This window comes from Dermacentor variabilis, chromosome 7 (genome assembly GCF_050947875.1).
Source record: "Dermacentor variabilis isolate Ectoservices chromosome 7, ASM5094787v1, whole genome shotgun sequence".
NCBI classification, from domain to species: Eukaryota; Metazoa; Arthropoda; class Arachnida; order Ixodida; family Ixodidae; genus Dermacentor; species Dermacentor variabilis.
In genome coordinates, this window is record NC_134574.1 from 20,478,836 (window position 1) to 20,503,073 (window position 24,238).

General features: G+C 44.1%; 1 protein-coding gene across 9 annotated transcripts in view; it reads left to right on the forward strand.

Annotated features, from left to right (window-relative positions):
* The window catches only part of LOC142587361 (Kv channel-interacting protein 4-like), a 323,816-nt gene that overhangs the window by 240,284 nt on the left and 59,294 nt on the right, over window positions 1-24,238 (forward strand). The gene's annotated exons all lie outside the window — the stretch shown is intronic.

The following is a 24,238-nucleotide window of genomic DNA, read 5'->3' on the forward strand; positions in this document are numbered from 1 at the left end:
CGTCCTCCAATTTTGTCGTCGCGAAGGAGAACTGGGTAGGGTCCGCTGTAAGGTGGCTGTAAAGGCCGGCAGACGGTGTTGTCGCGGAGAAAAGTGTGCGAGCACGTTGCCAGATCCTTGAAGACGAAGGGTGCGCAGAAGTATGCGCGGAATGTGTCGCCACACGACTAAAAACAAATTACACACGGTGGCTCTTGCAAACATTGAAAATTTATGCCCTCCCCATTTGCCGGTTTGGGTTTTCGTTCGAACTACTTCATTGACCCAGTATTCTTTGATATCTTGATAATGTTCGAGGGGGACACCTAGGTAGGTGCCTGGAGTTACCGCCCATTGCATGTTACAGAAAGTCTCAAACTTGTATGGCTAATTCCCATGCCAAAAACCAAGACACTTGTTCCAGTTAATAGCACTTCCACTTGCAGCACAAAATTTTACAGCCTCTTGTACAACTGCTTTAACTGCTGTCATGGTCTGTACAAAACACTGTTACATCATCAGCATATGCTAAAACTTGAAGTTCAGTTTCATGAAAAGTGTAACCCCGGATGTTTGGGCTCTTCAGCAGCCGCAAAAGAAAGGACTCGAGGTAGACAGCGAAAAGCAGGGGGGATAAAGGCCAGCCTTGTCTCACAGACGACTGCACAGGAATACCATCACTTAACTGCCTATTAATTATCAGCTTCGCTATACAACCGTTGTACATCATGTTAACACCTTCTGTAATAACGATTCCAACATTGATATGGTCTAGGATCGAGAACAAAACTTCGTGTACGACTTTATCGAACGCCTTGTGCAGATGTAATTGCAATATGGCCACGCGCCCATACATTCCGTCTCAGCATTCAAAGACAGTTCTAGCTGTGTGAACATTGGTAAAGATTGTCCTGCCTTTTATGCCGCTAGTCTGATGTGGCCCTACAAGTGACTTAATAACACTTTGAAGGCGTCGAGCTAAAATCTTCATGAATATCTTATAGTCCACGTTTGTTAGACTGATGGGACGGTATGATTCAACTGACTGTAACTTAATCGGATCATTCGTTTTAGGAATTAGTACTACGTGGGACGCTCGGAAGGATGGATGACTTGCTTTCATTGCATAGAATTAGCCACGAGTTCGATCGTTCAAAGAGGGACAAAATCGTCTCTAGTGAATGCGGTGTTGTCTTAGAAACGTGCCGTAGAAAGTTATACTGCGGTGTATATAGGTAATTATGACCATGGAAATTACAGAAGTCGCAGTTTCATGAGTAGCGCAGTACGTTTCCGCTACATTTCTTCTGTGCTCTGCGCACACTCAGAGCCATCTTGCGACAAAGACAGAAGACCCCCTCCTCGCTATGTACGGCGCTGACCCGACACGTGGCGCGCCACTCGCCCCATGATCGCGTCCGCCTTCATGGCGCTTCGCAGCCCGACTCTCCATGCCGATCGCGACGTTTGGCTGGCGTAGATCCTTTCAATAGGAGGTGGTAATGGGGTGCGATAACTCTATCGCGTTCCACTCTTGAAGGCGAAGCTTAAGCGACCTCCATTTTTTTTGCATTGCGCATACCACGCGCAATGTTTTATTCTCTATATGCAGATAATGTGCAGGTTGCATTGAAATCATGTAATCGTGCAATTCACCAGCGAGAGGTAAAACTTGCCGAAATAAACAGTGTAAATGCGTGGATGAGAATCGATTCAGTCTAAACCCACAGAAACGTACTTGCATGCTCTTATCAAACACACGCATATTATCAGATCTCGATATTTCTCTAAATGGAGACCGTCTAGATGTAAGCCCTCAGCATAAATATATATGTACAGTCTCAGATTAGAAACTAACTTTCATCGCCCACCTGAAACATATTAAGGAAAAATGTCTTAAAACGATTAAGCTACTGAAGCGTCTGTCATGCGCATACTGGGGTAATGATAGGCCATGCCTCCTGAGCTTGTATAAGAGCCTGATACAATCACGCCATGTCTACGGCGCAATAGTCTATCACTCTGCTTCGCTCAGTGCTTTAAAGATTCTGCATCCTGTTCATCATCTGGGTATTCGCCTGGCTACAGGGGCGTTCAGGACTATTCCTGTAAAAAGCCTTCATGTTGAGTCTAATTAATAGTACCTACATTTCCAAAGGACATATTCGGGGTTCTCGTACTTCCTTCAAATGTTGAACATCCATGTCACTCAATCACTTGCGACGTACCCACTGCCAGGCTTTTTCGTAACCGCCCAGCTTTGAGGACTGCATTGTCCCTCCATGTGGATGCAATGGCCGTGGAAATGGGTGTCCCACTAAAGAAAGCGTCCTGATGGCTCCTACTCGCTTTCCACAACCCGTGGTATGGCAGACAGTCGAGTGTTCTCTTCTTCGGAAATATCAAAACACGCGCCTGAAACTCATATACGTTCTCACTTCCTTGAATTTCAAGCGAAGTACTGCTGCGAAGAATTTTACACATTTACGTCCATGCCTTTCTCTGGTGTGGCTTATAGGGCTCTACGATCTTCGTTTTCAACATCGTGTGGATTAAATCCACTCACCAGTATTATTCACTGCCGAAGTATACGCGTTACTCATGTCCGTCAAACATATAAAGCACAGAACTATGACCAACACTATTGTCTTCACGCACTCATTGAGCATCGCGGTAGACCTAATAAGCTTAGAAAAACATAAGAACCAGGTTTTCAGTGAATTTTACTGATAGCTATGCGTAGCGTACGTTCGCAACCAAGTCATTGTTCTTTGCTGGGTCATCATCATCATCATCATCATCATCAACCTAGTCACGCCCACTGCAGGGCAAAGGCCTCTCCCATACTTCTCCAACTACCCCGGTCATGTACTAATTGTGGCCATGTTGTCCCTGCAAACGTCTTAATGTCATCCGCCCACCTAACTTTCTGCCGCCCCCTGCTACGCATCCCTTCCCTTGGAATCCAATCCGTAACCCTTAGTGACCATCGGTTATCTTCCCTCCTCATTACATGTCCGGCCCATGCCCATTTCTTTTTCTTGATTTCAACTAAGATGTCGTTTACCCACGTTTGTTGCCTCACCCAATCTGCTCTTTTCTTATCCCTTAACGTCACACCCATCATTCTTCTTTCCATAGCTCGTTGCGTCGTCCTCAATTTCAGCAGAACCCTTTTCGTAAGCCTCCAGGTTTCTGCCCCATATGTGAGTACTGGTAACACACAGCTGTTATACACTTTCTACGTACCCAGTGGCCTCAGAGGCACATTATTTCAGACTGCAGTACTAATGGGATTGGCTCACAAAACATCGCGATAGATTGCGCATCAACTTGATCGACACACACTAACGGTGAGATGCGCATCCAGCAGCAGGAAAGCGTTTGCACTGAAAAAGTAGTACGTACCCAGCGGCCTCTGAGGCACATTATTTTAGACTGCACTACAAATGGGATTGGCGCTCGAAAACAGCGCGATAGACTGCGCATCAACTTGATCGGCACACTCAAACGGCGAGATACGCACCCAGCAGCAAGAAAGCACCTGCGCTGAAAAGTAGTACGTACCCAGGGGCCCCTGAGGCACGTTATTTCAGACTGCAGTACTAATGGGATTGGCTCACGAAGACATCGCGATAGATTGCGAATAATATTGATCTTCACACACAAAGCTCGAGAAACACACGCAGCAGCAAGAAAGCGCCTGCACTGAAAAAGTAGTACGTACCCAGTGGCCCCTGAGGCACATTATTTCAGACTGCAGTACTAATGGGATTGGGCCACGAAACCAGCGCGATAGACTGCGAATAATATTGATCTTCACACACAAAGCTCGAGAAACACACGCAGCAGCAAGAAAGCGCCTGCACTGAAAAAGTAGTACGTATCCAGTGGCCCCTGAGGCACATTATTTCAGACTGCAGTACTAATGGGATTGGGCCACGAAAAGAGCGCGATAGACTGGAAATCATATTGATCGGCACACACAAACCACGAAATACACACGCAGCAGCAAGAAAGCGCCTGCACTTAAAAAGTCGTACGTACCCTGTGGCCATTGAGGCACATTATTTCAGACTGCAGTACTAATGGGATTGGCCCACGAAAACAGCGCATTAGATTGCGCTTCAACTTGATCGGCGCACACCAACGGCGAGATACCCATACAGCAGCAGGAAAGCGCCTGCGCTGAAAAAGTCGCGCATACCCAGTGGCCCCTGAGGCACATTATTTCAGACTGCAGTACTTATGGGATTGGTGCACGAAAACAGCGCGATAGACTGCGCATCAACTTGATCGGCACACAAAAACCACGAGATACACACCCAGCAGCAAGAACCTGCCTGCATTGAAAAAGTAGTACGTACCCAGTGGCATCTGCGGCACATTATTTCAGACTGCAGTACTAATGGGATTGGCCAACGAAAACAGCGCGATAGACTGCGAATCAACTTGATCGACACACACAAACCACGAGATACACACCCAGCAGCAAGAAAGCACCTGCGCGGAAAAGTAGTACGTACCCAGTGGCCACTGAGGCACATTATTTCAGACTGCAGTACTAATGGTACTTTATTTTATTTTTTTTATTTCGTGTACCCTCAGGGCCAGAGGCATTAAAGAGGGGAGTGGTTACATCAAATACAAAAAAAAGTACAGTGCAGCAAAATAGTTAATAGTACAGAAATAGATGGTTCTCGGTTATACAATGTTATCTGAGTGTTCCAGGAGTGCTGGTCAATAAAATTAAATACGGTGCATGCAGTGCAGTAATACAGTGTTCCGGTAATACAAAAACAGTTATACAATTGGTAGTACAAAAACACGAATGAAATTCTCCAGTTATACAATGTTATCTAATACTGCCGTGAAGTGCTGATGGTCAACAATAGTAGCGGTTGAGGCTGGTAGGAGATTCCACTCGGCAGATGTACGCGGGAGGAATGAATGAGACATGACATTGGTTTGGCATAATGAAATTCCAACTTTGTTATTGTGATCTAACCTTGATGAAATGTATTGAGGAGGGGAGATAAGTTCGTCGCGAAGTGAAGGATGATGAAATATCTTATGAAAAAGTGAAAGTCTAAGGCCTTTACGGCGAGAGGCTAAAGATGGCAAATCAAGGTTTAATTTCATTACAGAAGTGCTGGCAGTTCGGTTATAATTAGAAAAAACGAAACGAGCAGAGTTATTTTGTACCATTTCTAAAGAGTGAATTAGGTTTTTCTGAAAGGGATCCCAAACTACTGCGGCGTACTCAAGTTTTGAGCGAACTAGTGACTTGTATAACATTAATTTTAGGGAAGATGGTGCCTTAGTGAAATTGCGTTTTAGGTATCCCAGCATGCGGTTAGCATTTTTAATTACGTAAGAAGCGTGCATGGACCACGAGAGGTTTCTAGTAATATGGACACCAAGATATTTGTAGGAGGAAACAGAGTCTAAGGGGAGATTATTAATGCAGTAAGAAGGAAGCTGGTTAGAAGTTCTGGACACGCGCATAAATTTACATTTTTTAATATTTAATTCCATTGACCATGATTGGCACCAAGTAGAAATAGCGTTAAGGTCGGATTGAAGAGAAGATATATCAGTGTCACATATTATTTCCCTGAAAATTACACAATCATCGGCGAATAAGTGAATGTTAGAGGAAACACAAGAGGGTAGATCATTTATGTAAATTAAAAAAAGGAGGGGACCAAGTACCGACCCTTGAGGTACGCCGGACTGTACTCTGCTCGTTTGAGAGTTTGAGTCATTAGCAAAGACAAACTGCGAACGGTTAGAAAGAAAGCACTCAAGCCATGCAAGCAGTCTGGGATCAATGTTAATTCGATGCAACTTAAACATTAGAAGGTTATGGCACACTTTGTCAAACGCTTTCGAAAAGTCTAAGAATATACAGTCGGCAGTTGAAGAGCGGTCAAGAATGACGTTTAGCTTGTGCGTAAATAAAACTAGTTGTGTTTCACATGAATACGTCTTGCGGAAGCCATGTTGCGATGGTGAAAAAAATGAGTTAGTTTCAAGAAAGCTAGCAAGATTAGAGGCAAGTATATGTTCTAACATCTTACATGGAATGGAAGTGAGCGAGATAGGGCGGTAGTTATATGGAGAATGCTTGTCACCCGACTTATGGAGTGGGATCACCTTCCCAATCTTCCATTCATCAGGCAAAGAACCCTTATCTAGCGACTGTTGGAAGATCATTCCTAGGAAAATTGAAGAGTAACAGCTAGTGCTTTTCAAAAATTTCGCGTTTATTAAATCGTGTCCTGGAGCCGAAGATAGCTTTAAAGATGAGATAATTGGCACGATGCCTGCTGGTTCAATGATTATGGGAAACATTGCTTGGTAATCGTAGTCGTGCGTGGATGGAAGAGTAATGTGTGTAGTTGATGAAAAGTTGTGCATGAAAACATCATTAAGCGCGGACGCACATTGATTAGTTGGAATAACATTTCCAGAGCTGTCGATTAAGGTTATTATGTCGTTCGCCTTGGGGTTAATGACGCGCCAGAATTTCTTGGTGTCGGTTTTAAGCATTAAAGGCAAGGTATTGCCAAGAAAGTGATCTTTGGCTTGCTTAAGTGCGGCTACATACTCATCTGCCGCCAGTTTGTATTTGGTCCAGCGGTTTACGCTAGGTGAACGTTTGGCTAATTTGTGCAGGCGTTTCTTTTTATTAGACAGGCGCTTGAGACGGATGTTGTACCATGGGGCGTTTAGATTACATGCAATGGTGCGCAGTGGGATGTATTTGTTTGTTAGTTGAGCAATTTTTGTAGCAAACATATTCCAGTTGGTCTGAACGGTACGGCTGTCGAAGTTGTTTATAAATACGTCTAGAAAAGCAGATAATTCGGCGTTAATGGCTTCAAAATTTCCTTTCGCGTAGTCTCGAAAAGATTTGAATTTTTTACCGGTTTTTGGCCGCAAAATATTTATGTCGAACGAAAGTGCTGAATGGTCGCTCAAGCCGGGTAAATAGGTGATGTCGGTAACTAGGTCAGGCCGCGATGTTAATACAAGGTCAAGTGTGTTCTCAACGGATTCGGTAGTGCGTGTGGGTTGAGTAACAAGTTGTGAAAGTGAAAAGACAGAGCACATGTCTAAGAACTCATTGGCTAATGAAGAAAAAGGGTGTAAAGTTGGAGGTTCAGTATTCCATATGATGTTCGGTAAGTTAAAATCGCCAAGCAAAAATAAAGGTAATGTAGGATGACGAGATGTAACAATATTAATGACATCATGCATCTCATTTACGAAATTAGATGAATAAGTTGGGGGGCGGTAACAAACGCCAATGATTATCTTCTGGTGATTTATTTCAATGATGGCCCAAACCGTTTCGAGGTCAGTATTGACATGAATACACTGAGATGGGAAATCTTTAGAAATGGCTAAGAGCACGCCGCCTCCCTGACGCTTTGTACGGTCACAACGATACAGTGAAAAATTGTGTGCGGTTTGAAGAATTTCGTTATCGTGAATCTGTGAATGTAGCCACGTTTCGGTAAGCACAAAAATGTCGGCGTTGCAAGTATCCAATGCAGATGCTAAGGAAGTGCGCTTATTCATTACGCTTCGAATATTTGTAAAGAACACAGATACTATGCATGATTCTCGTCCACATCCCCTCACGTTTTCCTAACTGGGCACGTGCTGGGAATTTGGATGCCCGCCGTTATCTCGTGGTTCATATGGCGCATGCTCGTTGACGGTGTCTGTTGCCGGGTCATAGACGAACTGTTTTTTATTCATTATTAGTTTGGTGTACCTTAACTGGAAAGGGCATGGTTGGGGCTGGCTTTTAGCGTACTCAATTAGTTTTTTACGGACGTGACGGGTGGCGGGCGAAAAATCTTCGGAGGTAGAAATGCCCTTTTCTTTCAGCTGTGCGCGCATAGAAAGTACTTTGTCTTTTATTTTCGTGTTGGTGAATTTAACTACAATTGGGCGACACTTATTAGGCGTGTAGTGACTAATGCGATGAGCACGTTCGATTGCCGTATCAGGCAGGCTGTCGATTACACCGGTTAGTGCTTCTCTTATGCGTGATTCGGACTGTTCCCACGATTCCCGAGAGTCGCGGATGCCATGAAATATGAGGTTGTTGCGTCGCGATCTGTCCTCAAGTTCGTCAACGCGCATTAGTAAAGAGTCTAGCCGAGTTGTTTGGGCTTGAGCGGACGCCTGAATGCCAGTCATTTCATCGTGGAGATGGTCTAAAACATTTGTTTTTTCTTCAAGGTTGTTTAATCTTTTCTGGATACATTCCATTTTTGTCTCGATGTTCTTTTGACCAACCTTAATAGCCTTGACGTCGTTAACCAACTCGGCCTGACCCCACGAAAACAGCGCGATGGACAGCGCATCAACTTGATCGGCACACACAAATGGCTAGACACCCATCCAGCAGCAGGAAAGCGCCTGCACTGAAAACGTCGCACATACCCAGTGGCATCTGAGGCACATTATTTCAGACTGCAGTACTAATGGGATTGGCCAACGAAAACAGCGCGATAGACTGCGCTTCAACTTGATCGGCGCACACTAACGGCGAGATACTCATACAGCAGCAGGAAAGCGCCTGCGCTGAAAAAGTCGCGCATACCCAGTGGCCCCTGAGGCACATTATTTCAGACTGCAGTACTAACGGGATTGGCCAACGAAAACAGCGCGATAGACTGCGCATCAACTTGATCGGCACACACAAACGGCGAGATACCCTTCCAGCAGCAGGAAAGCGCCTCCACTGAAAAAGTAGTACATACCCAGTGTCACCTGAGGCACATTATTTGAGACTGTAGTACCAATGCTATTGTTTGTTTGTTTGTTTGTTTGTTTGTTTGTTTATACTGTCAGTCCTAGAATGGACCATCACAGGAGTGCATCGAAATACAACAACAAAGATACAAAATGTCGGTACATGTAGAACAAAAAACAATACAATAGCAATATCTGTAAATGGTGACATGCGGTGATTAAATACAAAACACTCGCAATATGCACATCACAAACAGAAACAGTTGCTATGACGCATTCATATCCGGGAAAATAAAATTCTCCAAACCAGCGGTAAGAGCACTGACAGAGGAACATGTGACAAGTGGATTGGGTAATTTATTCCATTCTTTGATTGCCGTCGGAAGGAAACTATACTTGAATATATCATTCCGTGTAACTGGCGGATGTATGTATAAACTGTGCTTGTGCCTAGAGCGTTGATCTGGTGAAACTACACAGAAATCAGCTAAATTATATTTTACCTGGTTGTGAATAATTAGGTATAAAAATTTCATTCGGTCAAACTTAGTCCTTAGTTTTAAGGGAGAGGTTTGCATGTCTGCATTGTTAAGTAGGACAGTGCAGGGAATCTGGAGGCGAGTTGTGGAACTCTCTCCAATCTATGAGGGTTGGTTACAGTGTGTGCGTCCCATACAATCTTAGCGTATTCAATAATTGGCCTTGCTGATAGCTTATATGCCAAGCTTTTCACTTCAGGAGTTGCGCTGCACAGTCTTCGCTTGAGACCCCATAGGACTTTATTTTCCCTGCTATACACCTGATTGATATGCGTATCCCACCTCAAATATTAAGCAAATATTAGTCCTAAATATTTATATTCTCTTACTCTTTCTTTACGTTCGTGTGGAACGATGGTGTATTTGTACCGCAAAATCACCCTCTTTTTCGTTATGGTCATACAAACTGATTTTGCTGGATTCAGTGACATTTGCCTATAATTACACCATTTTAATATTTTTTGTAAATTGTTGTTAACTGGTCACTTAAGGATTGGCTCCTATTCTACAAAGCACAGTGGTTTGCAAAGAACCTTAGTGCAGCAGTTATATCAGAAGGCAAATCATTTAAAAATATTAGAAATAAAGGTGACCTCAAGACACTGCCTTGGGTTACTCCAGACAAAACTGGTTTGGACATGGATTTAATTTTATTTATTTCGGCACACTGTTCACGAGACTGGAGGTAGGGTGTCAACAACTTCGTAATATTTTTATTTCTAAATATTTCATTCATATTTCGCAGGAGTTTAGAATGCGATACTTTATCAAATGGTTTGGTAAAGTCTAAAAAAATTAGGTCGGCCTGTCCTCGGCAATTTAATTTTTGTGAAAGATCGTGAACGGTTTGAACAAGCTGCGTTATTGTAGACAACCTCCTGCAAAAACCATGGTGTCCTGGTGATAATTGTAAGCTTCCAGGTAATTTGACAGATGTTTACAAGCTATATGCTCAAGCAGTTTGCAGCAGGTACTCGTAAGAGAAATAGGTCTGTAGTTTCCTAGCCCAGTTGTGCTCCCATTTTTGTGAACTGGAATTATTTTAGGCTGCTTCCAGGCTGTAGGAAATGTTCCCTTGGTGAGCGAAGATTGAAAGACTACTGTAAGATATTTAGCAACCCACGGAGCATACCTATACAGGAAGTCATTCGGGATGATATCGGGGCCGGGGGATTTCTTAATGGTAATGCGCGGAAGGTTCAGGACTCCTTCCTCGTTGATGAGAAGGTCAGATGCTGAGGGGTGGTCAGAGGTTTCATGAAAGTACGGAAATGTGTCATCATCATTGGTGAACACGGAGGAAAAAAAGGAATTGAGATTTTGTGTGCGTTCTTGGGCACTCATTTCATCCTCATCTTTATATTGTTTTTTAGAAGGGTTTAGATATCTCCCAAATTTACCAGGTTTTTTATGAAGGAAATTTTTCAGTGTTACATTAAAGAATCACTCCTTGGATTCCTTGATAAGACGGTTTAAGTCGAGCCTCATGTCATGAAGCAAAGTCTTGTTTTGGGCGCTAGGACCTCGAGAACAAGCTTTTCGTTTCCTTTTTGTCCTCCCTTTGACATGAATTATTTCCCTTGTAGTCCATGGGTTATTTCGTTTGCATTTTTGACACCTGTAGGGATAAATCGCGTAATGCAATGAATCTTAACCTTGAAAAAATGTCCCAGAGATCGTCAGTGCCACCATTGGATTCATAAACAGACATAAACTTATCAAACGACCTTTGAAGGTAATCCAAGGCACTGACGTCATCAGCAGCTTGAAAGTTTGGATATTGGATGCTTGAAACCGGGTGCAAGGGGTACGATGACATGTTCAAGGAGAGAATAACCATTTTGTGGTCAGATAACCCTTCACCAAAGGACAGTCAAACACATGTTGTGTCAAAGCTTTTGAGATTAGTATAAGATCAAGTACAGATGATCTTGTTGCACACACCCTAGTATATTGGTTAACAAGCTGGCTTAATTTGTAAGAATATATTAAATCAAAAAACATATAAGAAGATGTAACATCTATGTCTCCGGCTACATATAAATCTCAATCAATAGCCGGGGGATTAAAATGACCTGGTAACAGTATGCTGTCTTGCTCTGTCACATACGTTTCCATGAATTCTCTTAACCGCAAAATGTGCTCTGCAGGAGAGTTCGGAGGCCTGTATACCGCTCCGATGAATAGAGTGCGATTATTGAATTTTGTAGTAATCCAATCAGCCTCAATATTTCCTAGTACTTCTAAAATAGAAAATATGATATTTCGTTTCACCAGAAGGGCCACGCCTCCGCCTCTTCCATCTCGATCCCTCCTAACCAGCGAATATCGGGGAGGCGCGATGCCGCTACCGAGTATATTTTTATGCAACCAGGTTTCAGTAATTACAGCAATGTCAGGTGCGTGATCAATAACTAGAGCTTCAAGCGCATGCGCTTTTTTTATCAGTCTTGTTGCATTTGCGTTGATTATTTTGAGGCCAGCATGTTGGTCCTGCATGCGTCAGCACTATAAGACCAAGAACACCACTATGGAAGCCATTGTTGGCCACCAACCTGCATGAACAACGGCAGGTCAGGCGACATTGTCACGGCGGTGCTGCCGTGTCCACTGAAGCTGGTAGGCGATGGGCATGCTTTTATAGCATGCAGCTGATTGCTTCTGGGCATGCGTCCTGACGTAATCGTGCTCCCAGATGGTGAGCCGAAAAGACTATCCACGTGTCGATGCTCCTGGACACAGGTGAGCTCAGCAAGCTGGCCGAAGGAACCGCCCACACAGAAGTGTCGCAGTAGGCCAGCATCGTAGCGAAGCGTGATGTATCCAGGATTTCCCAGCGCCTCCAGCGATGAAGCTAAGGCGTGCGCAGACAACCTGCACGAACAGCGGCACGTCAGGTGACATTGTCACGGCGGTGCCGCCGCGTCCACGAAAACAGCCCAACAGGGCGAACATCAACTCGGTCAGCACACACTAGCGGGAAAGTACACCCCCAGCCTCGAGAAAGTGCCTGCACTCGAAGAGGGCACATACACAGTGGCCCTTGATGCACATAACGTGAGACTTCAGATGAATGGGATTGACCCACGTAAACAGAGCGGTAGGCTGAGCATCAACATGATGGGCAGACGTAAACGGCGAGATACACCCTCATCCGCAAGAAAGTGCCTGCAATCGAAGAGGGATACGTACCCAGTGGCGCATTTTTCAGTAGTAATCTAAGTGCATATTTTTAAACTTCACTGTCACATCGATCGGCCCGCGAAAACGGCGTCAGGCACAACCCACCCGCCCGCCTCCGCCTGCAGTAAAGTGGCTGCACTCGGTAAAATATGCTTCATATTTTACCGAGTGCATAACTTATTTATCTAAGAGAATGGCGACCTTGGCTCATTGGTGCGGGATTTTTGAAGCATAGCTAAGCACAGCCTGAAAGCACACATGGCACGCACGCAGGGCACAACTCTAGCAATTTCCCCCTCTAGCATATATCAGAATATCCGAATTCAAGCTTATAGTTGGCAATAGAAATAACAAGAAGGTGCGCATATATACAAGGACGTTGTAGGGTTGAATCACCGTAGCCGGGAACCCTTATGCAGGCAGTATGAGCTAAAGGTAGAGTTTGAAACAGGGCAAACGATAAAGAGGCTACATTACACAGCCTGCATTTGATTATGTCAAAATACAAAAGCCTAATAAGGTATCAAAAGAAATACTCAGAGGTAAACGGGGTTAATCAATGTTGCTGTGAAACAATGATCTTAGCAGACTGCAAGGAAAGTAACACCGCGCTTTATTTCTTGTGAAACAAAGAAAGACATTATTTTGCAGAAACTGTGTATGTATTCTTTCCAGTTCAGCTGTTCATCGAAAATGGCAACTAGATATTTAATTCTTATACACTCTTTCAGTCGGGCGATCATATAACAAGTCAAGGGAAATGTTCTGTATATTTTTTTATTCATGAGTGAAAAATAAGTTATTCCTTTTTTCCGACCTTTAACGTTAGATGATTTTGTGTGTACCAACTATAGACAATGGGTAACTTAAAGCTGTAACATTTTGCAATTGTGAAACGGAATCGTCATCAAATACGAAAGCTGTGCCATCTGCATACTCTAGTAGTAGATAGATGTTTGCGGTATTTTTAGGAGGCTATTCAGACAAATTGAAAATTAAATTGGTCAAAGTACAGACCTTTGAGGCACCATATAGGTTACACTGTTATATGAAGAGTGGAAGCTTCCAAAGGGCACTTTGTGCTTTCGTGATGAGAAATAGCCAGCAGAGAAAGAAATTATTTTGAAAGTTACGCCGTACGATTCAAGTCTCTATAAAAAAATCCAGTGGCTAACAGTATCGAATGCTTTCCTCATATCTTAGAAAATACCTATTGTAAATTTACTGTTGTGAAGGGCGCTGATAATATTTTTAAGCGAGGTTTATCACGGTGGTAGAGGTTGACTTCCTTGGCGCAAAGCCACGTTGATGAGGTAATATACTATACCATTTTCAGTTAAAAACTCCTTGAATTGTGATATTATTATTTTGAAAACTGTGTTAATTATACTAAGTATAACAATTGGCCTATATCTGTTCGCGTCGTTTCGATCCCCAGATTTATTAACGTGCAATACTTGGGCTATCTTTAGTACATCCGGCTACGCTCCGGACGTTATCGCATGGTTGAGGATGTGACATAGCGAAGTAGGCAGGACAGCAATATTCTGCTTCAGTACGGTAGCGTTTGTGTTACTTGCTCTAGCAGCCTTATTTCCAGAAAGCTCGAGCACTACTAGGCAAGAGCGTCTTACAATAGATGACGAAGTGAGTAAAATAATTGCTGAAAGATCAAACAATCATTCAGATCATAAGACGCACATACACATTCAGGGTTCAAAAAAAGGTAAAAGGTGGAATTGACGCAGGTATTTAGTTGCTGATTGCACTTGGCCACAATTATGCACCCACGGAAAGACTTATGGCGGGCTCAATATTTCTCAAACCGTACAGACTTCATAGCCAAAAAAAAAACGATGAAAGAAAAACAATAACGCAAAAATAAGACGATTGGTTATCCTGTCTTTGTATTCTTACTTTTTGTGACCAGGTTTCTGGCTGTAAAATCTTTAGTGGTAGACATGCCCTTACTATCGCAACTGCGAGCACCACTAGAGTATTTTTCCATTTTACGATGGTGGAGAACCACTTCAAAACGGTGTGCCTTCTGTAGGCCGGTAGGAGATAGAGAGAGAAACGTTTATAATAACAGCAAGTGTCAGAAATTATATATATATATATATATATATATATATATATATATATATATATATATATATATATATATATATATATATATATATATATATATATATATATATATTTGAACGAGAAGACAAGGGGTTAACCGAGGGGCCCGATTTTTAATAATCATATCATAAGGCAACAAACGAAGACACCAAGACACCTAACTCTTGGAGTATTAGCAAGCACCACCGCTCCCAAACTTTGGCGGCGGATGTGGAACATCCGTTCTACCACAGGCGTCACGAGTACGTGATCTTTTTGGATAAAGGCAATTGGTCAATAAACCCCCATATGTTTCCCGAAGGCCTCAGCGTTGGCGGATTCGAGAGCCGGGGATTGACTGAGGGGCCCGATTTTCATTAATCTTATCGTAAGAAGCCAACAAAGGCACCGAGGCCAACATAAGGGAAATTACTTGAGCTTAATAAATTGAAGAAAGAAACGATAAATTAATGGAAATGAAAGTGGATGGAAAGACAACTCGGCGAAGGTGGCGAACAATGTCACGTCTTCAGGCAACGCGTGCGATGATCTACCAGAACTGATGAATGATACATGAGCATGATACGGCACTGAAACATGTACATGATTCGTCAAAGACTCTAGCGAAATCGCTGGCGCTCACTTGCCTTCTAAAATATACAACGATGTTTGCGTCACGCGTGCGATTCGATTGTAAAATGTTCGAATGCAGCACAGACGACGCACGGAATCGGCGAGAATGATCGCGCATGTTCTGACGCATGCGAGCGCGTCGTGCTCTGACCGATACCGTAATATCTGTTAAGCGGTGAAAACGATGCGGAACTACGCCTCAGCAAACAGGGTGCCTCTTTTTTTTTACAATACAGATTTGTAGTGAAAAAGCTATAAGTACAGAAAACGTGACGTTTTTTTAGATGAGTTCCTACGCAAGACGGACGTACTTTAGCCATTAATTAACTTCTTTGTTACCCTACGACACTAACAGTGTCATAGGGGCAGTTGTTTAAATGCGAATTTCAAGGCATTCGCAATTCATAGCACCCTCGTTTATTTTTTTACTACTTGAAAGAAGAAGAAACGAAGTCGGAGCTGCTGAATTGCTCGCAGTTGCAACCATGCGAAGAAAATAGCCAAGGTTCTGCGAGAGTGCATCGGGGAAGATAAGCGTTTCAATGGAGGGCGTTAGAGTGGAGAGGAAGGGAAAGCAAACGAAACGCCGCACGTGGAAGCCGGACAAGCTGTATCTTCCGTATTACGCGTATGGCGCTTTATAAGTTAGGCTATGGCGGTGCCGTCCTCCCGTCTACTTTCTTGGGTATTTAACGAGAAGAAAGGGGTTTAACCGAGGGGCCTGATTTTTATTAGTTATATCATAAGAAGCCAACACTAGACACCAAGGACAACATAGGGGAAATTACTGGTGCTTAATAAATGAAATAAAGAAACCATAAATCAATGGAAATGAAAGTGGGTGGAAAAACAACTTGCCGCAGGTGGGGTACGATCTCACAACCTTCGCACTTCGCGTGCGATGCTCTGCCAAATGAGCTACCGCGGCGCCGTTCAAACAGCGCGTGGCGTGCCCACAAAGTCTCTCGGCAATTTTCCCTGCATACGCCTCTGTATAATGCGCGCACTGCGTTCGCCTTTCTTTCTTAAAAACAAAGAAGACAAAAAACATGAACAGACCTTAAAAAAAGCAAGACATTATTAAAAATTGGAAAGTGCTAAATGTGCGATCGTTTCTTTATCTCTCTCTTTTTAATGCCGGTAGCATTTTTATGGGTCATCCCGCGCTTTGCGGCAGCTTTTTTTTTTTTGCGCCTCGCTGTCGGTGTCTCTAACCATTTGCCCACCAACTTGGGTCCCTCGGTATTGCACGCCTATTGCGAAACCTAGCACCTGGTGTTCAGTGCCACGTCGCATTCTTCGCACAGTGTGGCGCGCTGGATGCTGAATCGCTGGAATGACGCGGCTTACCGGAAGGCAGCGGCTACTGCCATGGTGAGAAAAGCACCAATGGGGCGAGAAAGACGCGGTGCCTCGTTACTATGTATATATATATAGTAAAGTCAGAAAGCAACAGAGTGCGTTTTAATGCAACAAGAAAAGAGAACAAAACGACATACCACCACCAGGATTCCATCGTCTGACCCAAAGACCCAAAGCCCAGTACTTTACCGCTACGCCACGTCCGTTATCTTTTCTTTTTCCTTGGATGTAATGGTGTAATGGTCATGCACGTACTTACAAATTCATATATAGATTAGTTAAAGTAATGTGGTTTTACGTGCCAGAACCACTATCGGATTACGAGGAATGCCGTAGAGGGCGAGTCCGCAATATTCTGGACCACCTGGGGTTATTTAACGTGCACCTGAATGTATGTACACGGATGGTTTGACATTTCGCCCACATTGAAATCCGGCCGCCGGATCCGGGATTTGATCCCGCAACTTCGTGCTTACCAGCCCAACACCATAGCCATCAGGCGACCACAGTGGGTAAATTTATGTTTCTAAAATTGCTTCACATGTAACAATGATTTCATACGGGGCACCCAATTAGGTTTTGCAGTTTTTTTATTTCTACAAATGAAATCAGAGCGTACTAGATTTCAGGACAAACATCAAGACTTGCATGACGTGACGCCAATATGCTATTCAGAGTCAAAAACATGATAATACCACTTTTGTTTGGAGTTTTTTACGTTTACGTGTACAGTTCTCACTTATTGCTACTCAGTTTGAGACATTTTCATTGTTCTGTTTATACCTGATATTTTCTACACAGTATATTATTTATTTTTCTGTTACTTTTGTTTGCTTTTTTTGAGCACATGTATGGCACTTTCACATCGCTGTCTCCCCCCTCTCTTATGTAATGTCCCCGAAGGGACCCTTAAGGGAATAATAAATTATGAATGATGATGATGATGACATAGAAAGCCGTCCTCGTTATCAAACGTCAGGTGCCTATTCGCTCAAAGGGAAATTCTTCCACAAGGTCCTTCGCAGGGCATCCCAGTAGAGAATCCCAGGGCATCCCAACAAAATAAAAACGCTCGTGCACTTAGATTTAGGGCCACGTCGAAGAACACCACGGTGCCAAAAGTAATGCGGTGTCCGCCACATTACGCGGCAATAGGAGCGGCAATACGTGGCCTACGTTCGCGCCTTTGCCACAGCCAACGCCTGGCTGGGTCATTGCGGCCTGTCTCTCTTCCTGAGTTAATGTCACGTACAGGAAGCTCCGACATCGTGTACACCACGAACTACAGCTGGGAGAACAGCTCGCGCAAGTCGTCTACCCACTTCGCCAAGCGCTGGGGTAGCCTGCCCTTTCTTTGTTTAGAGCTTCATTAAGCCCACCTGCTACTACTACTACAAGGTTGCGCCCCAGGGCACTTTCCGCAAGGTTTGCTTTTGGCCGCTCCATGACAGAACCCAATATCCGCCCTGGAAAATACCCTACGCCCCTCTTTTGTCGTCTTTCATCCTCTCGGCAATTGCCTCTGAGCACCATCGCCACCTTTGTGTCGCCGGCGACAATCACCTTTTCACTCTCTTCTACTGCCAAGGCCTCTTGCAATTCTTTGCCACCCTTTTTGGCGTAATTTGGGTATGACACGGGACATTCACCCTTTTGGTACTGGTTTTCCTTCGTGGCCCCTTCAAGGCCATCATCATCAGCCTGGTTACGCCCACTGCAGGGCAACGGCCTCTCGCATACTTCTCCAAATACCTCAGTCATGTACTAATTGTGGCCATGTTGTCCCTGCAAACTTCTTAATCTCATCCACCCACCTAACTTTCTATCGACCCTCCTACGCTTCCCTTCCCTTGGAATCCAGTCCGTAACCCTTAATGACCATCGGTTATCTTCCCTCCTCACTACATGTCCTGCCAATGCCCATTTTTTTCTTGAATTCAACTAAGATGTCATTAACTCGCGTTTGTTCGCTCACCCAATCTGCTCTTTCCTTATCCCTTAACGTTACACCTACCATTCTGCTTTCCATAGCTCGTTGCGTCGTCCTCAATTTAAGGAGAACCATTTTCGTAAGCCTCCAGGTTTCTGCCCGTACGTGAGTACTGGTAAGACACAGCTGGTTATACACTTTTCTCCTGTGGGATAATGGCAACCTGCTGTTCATGACCTGAGAATGCCCGCCAAACGCACCCCAGTTCATAATTATTCTTCTGATTATTTCCGTCTCATGATCTGGATCCGCGGTCAGTACCTGCCCTAAGTATTCCCTTACCACTTGCAGTGCCTCGCTACCCATCGTAAACTGCTGTTCCCTTCCCAGACTGTTAAACATTACTTTAGTTTTCTGCAGATTATTTTTAGACCGACACTTCTGCCTTGCCTATCCAGGTAAGTGAACATGCATTGCAGTTGGCCCCCTGAGTTACTAAGCAAGGCAATATCATCAGCGAATCGCAAGTTACTAAGGTATTCTCCATTAACTCTTATACCCAATTCTTCCCAATCCAGGTCTCTGAATACCTCCTGTAAACAAGCTGTGAAGAGCATTAGAGAGATCGCATCTCTCTGACTGACACCTTTTTTTATTGGCATTTTGTTGCATTCTTTACAGAGGACTACGGTGGCTGTGGAGCCGCTATAGATATCTTTCAGTATTTTTACATTCGGCTTGGCTACACCCTGATTCCGCAATGCCTCTATGACTGCTGAGGTTTCGACTGAATCAAACGCTTTCTCGTAATCAATGAAAGCTATATATAAAGGTTGGTTATATTCCGCACATTTTTCTATCACCTGATTGATAGTGTGAATATGATCTATTGTTGAGTAACATTTACGAAATCCTGCCTGGTCCTTTGGTTGACGGAAGTCTAAGGGGTTCCTGATTCTATTTGCAATTACCTTAGTAAATACTTTGTAGGCAACGAACAGTAAGCTGACTGGTCTATAATTTTTCATTTCTTTGGCTTCCCCTTTCTTATGGATTAGGATTCTGTTAGTGTTCTTCCAAAATTGTGGTACGCTCGAAGTCATGAGGGATTGCGTATACAGGGTGGCCAGTTTTTCTAGAACAATCTGCCCACCATCCTTCAACAAATCTGCTGTTACTTGATCCTCCCCTGCTGCCTTCTTCCTTTGCATAGCTCCTAAGGCTATCTTTGCTTCTTCCGGTGTTACTTGCCGGATTTCGAATTCCTCTAGACTGTTCTCTCTTCCATTATCGTCGTGGGCGCCACTGATACTGTATAAATCTCTATAGAACTCCTCAGCCACTTGAATGATCGCATCCATATTAGCAACGATATTGCCGGCTTTGTCTCTTAACGCATACATCTGATTCTTTCCTATTCTTAGTTTCTTCTTCATTGATTTTAGGCTTCGTCCGTTCCTGAGAACATGTGCAATTCTATCCATATTATAGTTCCTTACGCTCGTTGATTAACTTGGAAAGTTCTGCCAGTTCTATTCTAGCTGTAAGATTCGACGCTTTCATACATTGGCGTTTCTTGATCAAGTAATAATAATAATAATAATAATAATAATAATAATAATAATAATAATAATAATAATAATAATAATAATAATAATAATAATAATAATAATAATAATACCTTTATTGCCAATGATCAAAACAGTACATTCATACAGGCCTGCCAAAGCCGTTGAAGGCTTGAGCGGCAGCGCCTGGCAGGCAGCAAAACCGTACACGGTACATTGATATACCACTTTAAGCAGCGAACTCAAGTATAGGACACAAAAAGAAAGGTTATTAGAATTTATACATTGTCTATGAAAGGAAATTACATTGAGGATAATGGAACACAGAAGTACAGCAATGCGTGTAAACAAAAATTACCATGAGATTGTGCATAACCATATACCAGACTGACCGTCATGGTGCAAAGGAATTGCATAGTCACATGCACGAACACAAGCAATAACGGTAAATAAACGGAACAAGTACGCCTTTACGAACAGATACGCCTTAGCAGTCTCTTTAACTTATATTGCGTTTTTGCACAGAAGGTGCTGTGCGGTAATTTATTGAAGTAGGTCGGCACATAATGGGCCCGAGCTCTAGTGCCGTACCTTGTGGAACAACGTGGCCTCCAATAGGGGTCCCTGGGCTTTAAGCATCGGGAAGCTGTGTACAGAACTAGGAATTGACTGGACCAGAAGTGTTTTAAAACAACCGTTTTAAAACAACCGTTCTTCTCCTGCGATAGCTTACTGGCATCCTGTCTAACGGAGTTACCCCGGACTTCTATTGCATGTTCAATAGGGATGCACATAAGATTGTCGTCCATATCTTTAACACTAAGGTCCTCTTCCTGACTTAAGACCGAATACCTGTTCTGCGGCTTGATACAGATTTCCTCTATTTTCCCTCTTACCGCTAACTCATTGATCGGCTTCTTATGTACCAGTTTCTTCCGTTCCCTCCTCAATTCTAGGCTAATTCAAGTTCTTACCATCCTATCATCACTGCTGCGCCCCTTGCTGAGCACGTTCACATCTTGTATGATGCCAAGGTTAGCGCAGAGTATACGGTCTATTTCATTTCTACTCTCGTCGTTCGGGCTCCTCCACTCCCACTTTCGGCTATTCCTCTTGCGGAAGAAGGTATTCATTATCCTCATATTATTCTGTTCTGCAAGGTCTACTAATAACTCTCCCCTGCTATTCCTAGAGCCTATGCCATATTCCCCCACAGACTTGTCTCCAGTCTGCTTCTTGCCTACCCTGGCATTGAAGTCGCTCATCAGTATTGTGTTTTGACTTTACCCATCGCCGATTCCACGTCTTCGTAGAAGCTTTCGACTTCCTGGTCATCATTACTGCATTTAGAGGCGTAGACCTGTACGACCTTCAATTTATGGCTCCTATTAAGTTTCACAATAAGACCTGCCACCCTCTCGTGAATGCTATAGAGTTCCTGTATGTTACCAGGTACATCTTTATTAATCAGTAATCCGTCTCCTAGTTCTCATCTCTCCGCAAAGCCCCGGTAGCACAGGACGTGCCCGCTTTTCAGCATGGTATATGCTTCTTTCGTCCTCCTATCTTCCCTGAGCCCTATTATATCCCATTTACTGCCCTCTAATCCCTCCAATAGCACTGCTAGACTCGCCTCATTAGATCTCGTTCTAGCGTTAAACGCTGCCACGTTCAGATTCCAATGGCGGTCTGTCCGGACCCTGGTATTCTTAGCACCCTCTGCTGCGTCGCAGGTCTGACCGCCGCCGTGGTCAGTTGCTTCGCAGCTGCTGGGAACTGAGGGCCGGGGTTGGATTGTTGTGTTCATATAGGAGGTTGTGGCCAAGTACTGCACAAGGCTGGCCATTCCTGCTTTGGTGAGGGAGTGCGTTACCGGCTCTGGTCACCGGGATCAGGCTATACTGCAGGCCTGTTTATGCAATTTTATCACACGGGGATTTATTTTAATCCGGTTGAAAATTGCGCGGCTCCTGGATTCGAACCACGGTCCTCCTGAACGCGAGGCGGATGTTCTACCTCTACGCCACCGCTGCACTATTCCCTTCAACTATTCCACTTCCACTATTTCTGCGACTATTCGCTTCAAAGTAGGTGCCCCTTTTTCCAACTGCCCCCGCCCCACTTTCCAGGTGCCTTGTTGGCACTCCCTGTACTGTCACGCCGGAAGACGGCATTCTATCGTTTCTACCATTTCCATCCATGGTGTCGACTTTCTTCAGTTTTTCCTATGCTGCTCGAAGTCTTTCTTCCACTGCCTTCCGTGAATCTCGCACCATGCTAATTTAATTTTTGAGCTTTTCGATTTTCCTCACATGCTAATGATGCATATCCTCCATTTTCTTTCTTCAGCCGCGAATTTCCCATCCCCAGTGTAGGGTAGAAAATCTGGGACTGATATCTGGTTAACCTCCCTGCCTTTCCTCTTCATTTCTCCCTCTCTCTTCTTCAGCCTAAGATCAACACCACAGTCTCTGTCGATCGACATCATTTCCTAGTCATTCTCATCCTTCCCCCTGGCCTACCTTGAGGGCCCCCCCGCACGCTGCACGCTCAACCGCCTTTCTCGCCATATCGTGCGCTTAGCTTCTTCCACCAAAGCACCGAGCCTTTCAAAGCAAGCACATACAAGTCCGATATGCCTAGAAACTATATTTCACTTGATTTCATTTTAGTGCCTTAAAGGCCCCAATAAAGGGGGTTTTAGATATGGTGTTGCTTTAAATATCACAACGTATTTACTATCCATACTTTAAAAGCAATAACTGCTGCACGGACTTAACGTACGATGCACGCTCACACGTGTTCAAACACGTGGCCTCGCTCAGACTGTCTTACGAAGGCAAATATTCTCGGTACAGCTAACCACACACTAAAACCAGTACACCAAAACCATGCACTAAATCTTGGCCATTCAATCCCACTATTTAAAGTGTAAAATACTTGACGGCCTGCACGGTTGCCCGTGTTGAAACACGCGGCATCGAAACACGTCTATCCTGCAAAACCAAGCATAGCCGAAACACGCCGACACACAAAAATAAAAAAAGAGAGACAGCGGTTAGCCTTGCTGCTTCTACGCAGTATTCAAAGGTTAAAAAACACCAGCACATAAAAAAAAACAGAGAAGCAAGCTCAAGGCATCCGCAAGAAAACTTGTGTTCTCGTCGCAGCCACGGAGCCCGAAATAACACGCCGTTTCGGCACAAAGCATCACCACGCTGCGTGGCGCTACTATTTAGAGGCACTGCGTATATTTTTGTTTCTTCTATACGCACTTCCGCCAAGGGCGCGCATGCAAGTTGCATGCACCTTTTTGCGTGCAGATTATTTTGACAAACGTCAAATCGAGCGTGCTCGACTCTTACGATGCACTATATTATTTTGTTCTCGTTTTCAGCGACTGCAGCAGCCGAGCGTCGACCTCGCTGTCATTTCGTTTCCTTCAGTTATGAGGTTTTAGGTGGCAAAACAACGATCGAGACACGCCGTAGTGGGGGTCTCCAGAAATTTGGACCTCCTAGGGTTTTTTAACGTGCACCTAAATCTAAATGGACGAGTATTTTCGCATTTCGCTCGCCCCATGAAGATGCGGCCGCAGTGGCCGGGATTCGATCCCACGACCTCACGCTTAGGAGCCCAACGCCATAGGTACTAAGCGACCATGGCGGGTATTTCGTTTTTGGATATGCCTGAAAAGTCACGCCGAACTCGGTTGGATTGGTCCGGCACTACGGCCGTGAGCAGTAAACCATCCATTAAGAGTGGGCAAATAAATTGCTTACTTGGGAAGGAAACACAATACCAGCAAGGGTACAATCAAGGCTGCGACGAGCTAGCCAGTGAGCTGCGGCAAAGGCGCGAACGCCTGTGTCATACCGATGACGCGGTGGCCCTCGGTCCAGTCTCCATAATACTCATAACTCGTCCAACTGATAACGCTTCACATAAAACGGTGCACATAAAAACCAAAACCCATAGACAAGCTGGTGGTGTTTGTTTTTCAATTATTATTATTTCGTGCTTTTTATGTCCACTATGTCATACCAAACGACGTGTCGCCAACTTCCCAGCAACGAATTCATTTCCGCTTCTATCGAAATGTCAATAAAGCGAAAGAAAAAAATCGGAAGCGCTAGAAAACTCTGTATTCGTTAATT